We start from the raw sequence: 8,617 nt of genomic DNA, 5'->3' as shown, positions 1-8,617 counted from the left end.
TTTTCTAGATTTTTTTAAAGAATTTTTTTAAGTCTTTATTGAATTTGTTACAATACTGCTTCTGTTTTATATTTTGGTTTTTGGCCATGAGGCATGTGGGATCTTAGCTCCCCAACCAGGGATCAAACTTGCACCCTCTGCATTGGAAGGTGAAGTGTTAACCACCCAACCACCAAGAAGTCTCCATAATTTTCAAAGAAGCAATAAAATTATTTTTAAAAGGGTCTCCTGGAAAAAAGTATGCCCTCCCTTCTATGAATAGAAAGCACCCTCATGCATCAACACTTAACAAGATATTTCAGAATTATTTTGACAAAGCTAAACTTCCTAATGAAACTATAGTTATGTCACAAAAATGGAGAGACTGAACTATTCATACTTGTTTTAATGTTTCAAAATATAACTTTAAAATTAAAAAATTTTAAATGTATTGTACATTCCATAAACCTTCCACAAGTCCCCATGTCAGTAAATGTGATATAGCCCTTCACACAGTGTCAGCAACAAGCACAGTTACTGGTATAGAATAAGTGCCTACTAAATTTCCTTGTATTAATTAATGGATTAATGTAGCTAACGAGAGTGAGATCTGGTCACCTGAAGAAAAATAATATGGGCCTGGGCTGGCCATCATTTCAAAGCTAATCAAAAATCTTCCAGCTCATTTCACTTGATCTGACTGGTTTTATGTCCTAGATGTGTAAGCCCATAACAATTTGCAAGATTCATATGCAAGATACCACAAAATACTGCCCACTTCCCCACCCTAATCTGCCTAATGAGTGGAAAATACTACAACATGAAGGATAATAGCAAATGATGTAGGGATGTTGAATTCTAAAGCTATATTCCCAGCCCAGGTATCATTACATTCTTATTACTGATTCGAGTTTTCAAAGTACTTCATGTGGGTCTCTCCATACCTGGTTGGCTTCCTGTCATGCTGTTCTTGACTCTTCTTTACTCAAGATATATATGTGTAGTTAAACATTGTCTAAGAAAAAACGAAAACAAAAAAATGCTGCTAAGACAAACGGTACTATAATGAAAAGCCCTGTGTGAGATAGGAGTGCATTTGACATGGGCTTTAAAGGATAGAAATGATCTCAACAGATATGTAGAGACAACTGATGGCGTTCACTACAAAAAGATGAGGATAAGCAAAGGCATGGAGAACGGGAAGAGTAAAGCCTTTTCAGCACTTAGATACCCTCTGATTCTAAGTAAATAATGCTACCGATTGTGAAAGGAAATATATTAAAACACAATATGTAGGCACATGCCTGTTAATTTTGGAGAATGCAATAGCCTTGACTTACGTAAGCCACCCACCAACCAAGAAAGCGAACACCCAAGGAAGTGTGAGTCATAACTTTTTCTTGACTGTTTAGCTGTAATGTCATTGGTCAAAAGTATTGTTCAATACACACCCACACACACACCCAAATAATAAAAAGGAGTCATTTACTTTTTGACAAAAGGCTATCATCAGGGCATAGCTATGAAATTTGAGGCATCTCTAAATCATACTATCATCCTGGGGAAGATACGGTGACTGCTTCCATAATGTCCTCTCCAAGTGACTTTTAGAATCTAGTCTTCCCAGTAGGATGAGGCAAAATGATACACTTAACCCTAACTAGAAGGAAGCTTGGAAATAGTCTAGTCTCCAAGAACGGTTCTATCAGCAATTCCTCAGGTAGCATTAGACAATGGCTAGTAGTACAGTCCTCTAATTACATGTGTAGTTCCTCAGAAAAATGAAAAATTTGTTTCTGGATCTGACAAGCTCAATAGAAGATGCCTATAAATCAGATTGGAGTGTTTATTCATCCATATTTATTCTTATGTGTATTCATATTAAATACACATATGTTCATTTCTTCAAAAAATATGCCACTTACGGGCCCAGTGATGGGACCAGAAAGAACAAAAAGCAGAAAGAAGAATAAAAAGATGAGTAAGACTGAATTCCTCCCTCTAAAGGAATTTACAATCATACAAGGGAAAAACAAGGGAGAAAGAAAGTACGGAGGGAAAAGTTTAAATTGTCCTCTCTGTAGCTCTTTAAATTTTTATTTTTTATTTTCATCAAATACATGTATTCCTTTGCCAAGTACTTCTACAAGACTTTCCCTATCTCCTTTAAGTCTCCATGTAATAAAGGCAAATATGTCATTCTTTCAAAACGTACATGGAAGAGATGGTACAGATTTCTAATGTGAGGCTGGTATAAAGAAATTCTTTTTATAGACTCTCCTAAGTATAAGGGTCTGATTGGGAATCACCATTCGGCTTAGACTTCACTAATAAGAAAAAAAAAAAAAACCTTAATTTGTATAATATCAAAGCATAAGCTTGTCTTGCTTTCTAGACATCATCTGGAAGGCACTGATAATCGAACATGCAGAAAGTCCCCACAGAGATAACGAAGAACCAGTTGCAAATATATTGACATGTTTTCCAGATGACTGTGATTTCTCTTCACTCTCCCAACTCACCTTAAAAAGGCCATAATTTAGGAAATTAATTAGAGATTAATCTTACCGCCTAAGCATAACACTTACTTTGGATGTTTGAATTGATCAGGTGTTCTTTGCTAGGCTTCCCTGGTGGCTCAAAGGTTAACGTGTCTGCCTGGAATGCAGGAGACCGGGGTTCTATCCCTGGGTCGGGAAGCTCCCCTGGAGAAGGAAAATGGCAACCCACTCCAGTACTCTTGCCTGGAGAACCCCATGGAGAGAGGAGCCTGGTAGGGGTCGCAAAGAGTCGGACACGATTGAGAGACTTCACTTCAAAGTACTCTTAAAGTAGTATTAAAAAGTAGTATTCTTTTTTAAAAATAATATTTATTTATTTATTTATTTGGCTGTATTAAGGCTTAGTTGTGGCTCTGATCTTCATTGCAGCATAATCTAATTCCCTGACCAGGGATCAAACCTGGTCCCCCTTCATTGACAGCACTTAGTCTTAGCCACTGGACCACCAGGGAAGTCCCAAAAGTAGTATTCTTAAGTATTAGAAATGTGGACATATCTTGAGGGGGAGATTTATAACATATATGTTTCATATTTTATAATATATATGAAGATACTACTATAATTATTCACTTTAGTTTTTCCCAGATTTGGGGGCATATTTGACAAATAATTTATTTTACTTAAATGCATTTTGTCTACTACTACCTACCTTCTTCACATTAGAGGCTGTGCTAGGCACTTCACAGATATCAATCAATCTTACCATCACAGCAACTCTTTGACTTAGATATACTGTCTGCTGCTGCTGCTAAGTCGCTTCAGTCGTGTCCAACTCTGTGCGACCCCAGAGACGGCAGCCCACCAGGCTCCCCCATCCCTGGGATTCTCCAGCCAAGAACACTGGAGTGGGTTGCTATTTCCTTCTCCAATGCATGAAAGTGAAGTCGTTCAGTCATGTCTGACTCTTCGAGACCCCATGGACTGCAGCCTACCAGGCTCCTCTGTCCATGGGATTTTCCAGGCAAGAGTACTGGAGTGGGGTGCCATTTCCTTCTCCGTAGATATACTTAGATCTATTTTATTATTCAAAAAAGTGAGGTTCACACTCCTTGGATATGATGGGAGACTGAAACTTCTTCAAAGAACTTCTATCCTACCTAACAAAATGATCAAAATACTCACTAGCAACCACCAAACAAGGAAAGATGTTTAAACTAATGCTGCTGCTGCTGCTAAGTCGCTTCTGTCGTGTCCGACTCTGTGCGACCCCATAGACTGCAGCCCACCAGGCTCCTCCGTCCCTGGGATTCTCCAGGCAGGAATACTGGAGTGGGTTGCCATTTCCTTCTCCAAAGCATGCATTCATGCTAAGTCGCTTCAGGTATGCTAAGTTGCTTCAGTCGCGTCCGACTCTGTGTAACCCCATGGACAGCAGCCCACCAGGCTCCTCTGTGCACCAGATTTTCCAGGCAAGAATACTACAAACCTCAAAAACATGCATCCAAAGAAAGAAACAGGAGATTTAGGGTCTGAGCAGAAGAGCAACTCTTTCATCTCCTAACACCACCTCCACCATCCAGATATTGTAATGAATTCTGAGAATTCTCACTAATCTCAAGTCCGGAGGAAAGTAAACTGACTGACCGACCTTGTCTTTCTCTTCTTCCTTTTAAATCCTTCTTTTCAGTAAGGAGCAATGAAAACTAGAAAAGAAGAGGATAAATCAAGGAAAATAAATAGCAAAGCTGGTTTTCTTCGACCAGTTAATAGTGAAGGCTTCAGTGCTATACATAGTATGCTCCTGTTGGAGTGGTACACACACCCATTGGGATGGAGTGAGATAACAAAGAAACCATCCCCTCTCACACACACATACACAATCATACTAAAGGCTACATTTCCTCAAGCTAAAGAAGAGTAAATGGAGAACAGAGCCCCCAGCCCCACCTTACAATTTAGAGGGAAAACATGGTGTCAGAAAAGACAGAGAGTCAAGAAACCACTTGCATTATACAGGAGCAAATAGAATGTACTCCTGGACAGAGACAAGCATGGAAAAGAATAGTATAACAACCATGAAAGCTAATCTGAAAAACTTTTAAAAGCAAAGAGGAAAGAAGGAAAATCAAAAGAGAAAGAGAGGAGGAGGAAGGAAGCATTGAAGAAACAGACAAAAACCTCAAACTAGAAGACTAATCAAGAAACAGAGGGTTACATACACACAATGGAGTATTACTCAGCCATTAAAAAGAATACATTTGAATCAGTTCTAATGAGGTGGGTGAAACCGGAGCCTATTATATAGAGTGAAGTAAGCCAGAAAGAAAAACACCAATACAGTATATTAACCCATGTATGTGGAATTTAGTAAGATGGTAATGATAATCCTGTATGCGAGACAGCAAAAGAAACACAGATGTATAGAACAGTCTTTTGGACTCTGTGGGAGAGGGAGAGGGTGGGGTGATTTGGGAGAATGGCATTGAAACATGTATATTACCATATGTGAAACAAATCGCCAGTCCAGGTTCGATGCAGGATACAGGATGCTTGGGGCTGGTACACTGGGATGACCCAGAGGGATGGGATGGGGAGGGAGGTCGGAGGGGGCTTCAGGATGGGGAACACATGTACACCCATGGCGGATTCATGTCAATGTATGGCAAAACCAATACAATATTGTAAAGTTAAAAAAAAAAACCTGAAATTATAGGTGAGTTAAAAAAAAATAAAAAAGCCTATAAGATGTAAAAAAGAAACAGAGGAAATTTCTTGAACTTTACTTCACCTGTATGAAAAACATGAATAAGAATATAAACTGAAGGCAAAAGGCAAATTAAGAGATCAAAATGACTTAAGAAAACAGGGCTGTGGATGTAAAGAAAAATTGAGGACTAAAATGATATCATTAGAAAACATATAATGAAACAAAATAATCTAAAAAAAACCTGATTTATTGATATAGAAGAAAATCCTGAGATAATCACAAAACATATTAAAGAAAATGAGAAGAAATTAACACAGAAGGAAACTGAGATGAAAGATAAACATAATCAAATACAGGGATAACGGTTCTCTCTTGTTTAGAAAACCAGTGTAGAATTCATGAAAATGTACCGCTTAGATCTACTACTGCAAGGAGTATAAATTTTACTAGTGCTCCCTCTACTATAAATGTAGACAATAAAGCATAGTTATATTTACTTTGCCTGTAACTTCATCACTTGTAGTTGTTCAACGCTCAGTCGTGTCCAACTCTTTGTACATGAACAGCAGCACAACAGACTTCCCTGTCCTTCACTATCTCCTGGAGTTTGCTCAAACTCACGTCCGTTGAATTGATGATGCCATCCAACCATCTCATCCTCTGTCATTCCCTTCTCCTCCTGTCTTTAATATTTTCTTGCATCAGGGTCTTTTCCACTGAGTCAGCTCTTCACATCAGATGTATTGGAGTATTGGAGTGCCAAAGTATTGGAGTTTCAGCTTCAGCATCAGTCCTTCCAATGAATATTCAGAGTTGATTTCCTTCAGGATTGACTGGTTTGATCTTGCAGTCCAAGGGACTCTCAAGAGTCTTCTTTGTCACTAATAGAAATGAAATGTGTTCATATGACATTTCAATTAATGCAAATACGTGAAATATCATTAATGTCCATCACTACTTCCAAATTACTGTAGTCATTAGTTTCATCACTAGGTCTTATTATTAAATGCAATAATAAAAAGTATATATTTCTATATAAAAGTATATTTTGACAATTGAACTTTAATGGATTTTCTTTGTAATCCTGTGTATTTTACTTTAAATTTTTAAAAACACTCTGAGAAGGGGTCCTTAGACTTCACCAAAAGGGCCAAAGGTGTCTCTGGCACAAAAATACCCTTATAGTCATAGCCCAGAAAAGCCTGCAGCCCCTCCATTACATAACACGTGGGAAAAACACATGGAAGTGAAAGATCCTGAAGCTAAATCTTCGTTAGTTTCACAGTGAACTGATCGTTGGTTGTAGCTAAAATGACATTTTCAAACAACAGATAGAACCTGAGTGCTGATGATGTCTGAGTAACAAGATAGGGCTCCTGGCACCATGGAACATATTGTCACTAGAATACCTCTCCAGGTTTCCATGGGAGAACGACATAGTCTATCTTGCTTAAGCTACTATATTTTGGGGTCTCCTTTTTTACAGCCACCTAGTCTGTTCCTTAAATAATATATTACTTTTTCAAATATAACTCCCAAGAGATAAAATAATTTCCCACCACTGGCAATAGAAAGATGGGTGAAGAAGGAGAAAAGAGCAGAGTTTGGGGCCAAAAAGGACCTTACCATCTCTGGTAACCCAGAATTTAACCCAATCCAGACTCCTAATAAATGGTAGAACTGGGGAGGGTTACATATTCATTATTAATATTTTCCTTCACAGTATCTAATCTCCCACAAATATCAAATCTCTTACAAATACAAATATTCAAGTGAAAATGACTTTCACATTAACTCCATAATTGCAATGAAAAGCATCAGTTCAGTTCAGTTCAGTTCAGTCGCTCAGTCGTGTCCGACTCTTTGCGACCCATGAATTGCAGCACGCCAGGCCTCCCAGTCTATCACCATCTCCCGGAGTTCACTCAGACTCACGTCCATCAAGTCAGTGATGCCATCCAGCCATCTCATCTTCTGTTGTCCCTTCTCCTCCTGCCCCCAATCCCTCCCAGCAGCCGGGTCTTTTCCAAAGAGTCAACTCTTTGCATGAGGCCGCCAAAGTATTGGAGTTACAGCCTCAGCATCAGTCCTTTCAACGAACACCCAGGACTGGTCTCCTTTAGGATGGACTGGTTGGATCTCCTTGCAGTCCGCAGGACTTGCAAGAGTCTTCTCCAACACCACAGTTCAAAAGCATCAATTTTTCAGTCCTCAGCTTTCTTCACAGTCCAATTCTCACTTCCATACATGACCACTGGAAAACCATACCTAAATTTTAAAAATTTCTATCAAAAAATGAAAATGAAAAGGGTCTTTAATATTTGTTTAGCCCTGCAATTAAAGTAACATTCTCACTCCTTACTTAAAACTCTCCAAAATCTTCATTTTATAATGGCACTTTAAAAGATAAAAAGACTTCATTAGAAAAAAAAAAAAACAGTGGATTTTTAGATGAAAAATGAGGGCCTGAATTCACACCTTGCCCAAACTTGTTTGATAATTGCTTTTGAAATTTGAACTCTAGCTATTCGGTTCCTTTAATAAGAAAGCAATATACACACCAAGTTGACTTTAGACTTGTGCTTTGACCCTCACTAATGTTTTTGCGGCTCTTACTTTCAAATTATATAGCTTATCCATTGAAATTCTCAGTTCATAAGAAGCAAATGCCTACCTTTTTAGAAGCTACATATCAGAGACAGCTTCTCCAAGGAGAGTTAGTTCCGTTCAGTTCAGTTCAGTTCAGTAGCTCAGTCGTGTCCGACTCTGCGACCCCATGAATCGCAGCACACCAGGCCTCCCTGTCCATCACCAAGAAGAGTTAACATTTCAAAAAACTTCTCCAAACTCTAACTTTCCAAATGGACTCTCATTCCCCAGTAGCAGTCTAGGAACACATGGGGAGTCTCCAAGTTCGTAACCAGCCCCACAATGTTAACTTTCCTAAAAATGAAGGTCCCAAGAATCACAACTAGGCAGAGACCCGTGGTCCTGCTGCTTGAAATGTCCTCACCTCTCGGCTTGGATATTTTCTCTTCATCTTTCAGAGCTTTTGTGTTCATGCATCTTTAATGGCCCCAGGTAGAATTTGCTACTTCATCTTCTGTTTTCTTAGCACTTCAATTCTGTCTCTGTTTTAGCACTTGCTATTTGAATCTGTTTATATAACTGTCCTCAACTAGACTGAGTTCCTCAAGGTTTGGGCCAGAGTGGTTAATCCTCTTGGTTTTACAGCAATAATGTGGGTGTGGAATCAACAAGACAGAAACCAGGAAGAACAAAGTTTGATAGGGAAGCAGAGCCCAGAGTAACTCCTCAAGCCAACCTCCACCTGCAGTGACTTTTCCCTCTTAGTAGTTTTAACACAGAAGGTAAAAAGAGTAAGGTTCAAGGCCAGAATTTTTATCAACTTTAATAAGATAAGTTTTTT

General features: G+C 38.8%; 1 long non-coding RNA gene across 2 annotated transcripts; it reads right to left on the bottom strand.

Moving 5' to 3' along the window:
• Positions 1–552: 552 nt before the first annotated feature.
• Positions 553–8,388, bottom strand: LOC121816774 (uncharacterized). Of its 2 annotated transcripts, XR_009596810.1 has the most exons (4): positions 8,201–8,388; positions 7,862–7,988; positions 5,685–6,068; positions 553–994 (listed from the first exon to the last, which is right to left on the bottom strand). It is a non-coding gene; the product is annotated as an uncharacterized LOC121816774 (long non-coding RNA). The 2 variants fall into 2 exon arrangements; XR_006056458.2 differs by lacking the exon at positions 553–994 and having other exon boundaries at positions 5,410–6,068.
• Positions 8,389–8,617: the final 229 nt, after the last annotated feature.

Source organism: Ovis aries, chromosome 16 (assembly GCF_016772045.2).
Source record: "Ovis aries strain OAR_USU_Benz2616 breed Rambouillet chromosome 16, ARS-UI_Ramb_v3.0, whole genome shotgun sequence".
NCBI classification, from domain to species: domain Eukaryota; kingdom Metazoa; phylum Chordata; class Mammalia; order Artiodactyla; family Bovidae; genus Ovis; species Ovis aries.
Note: the sequence above shows the minus strand (reverse complement) of the source record. Positions and strands in the feature narration are given on the sequence as shown.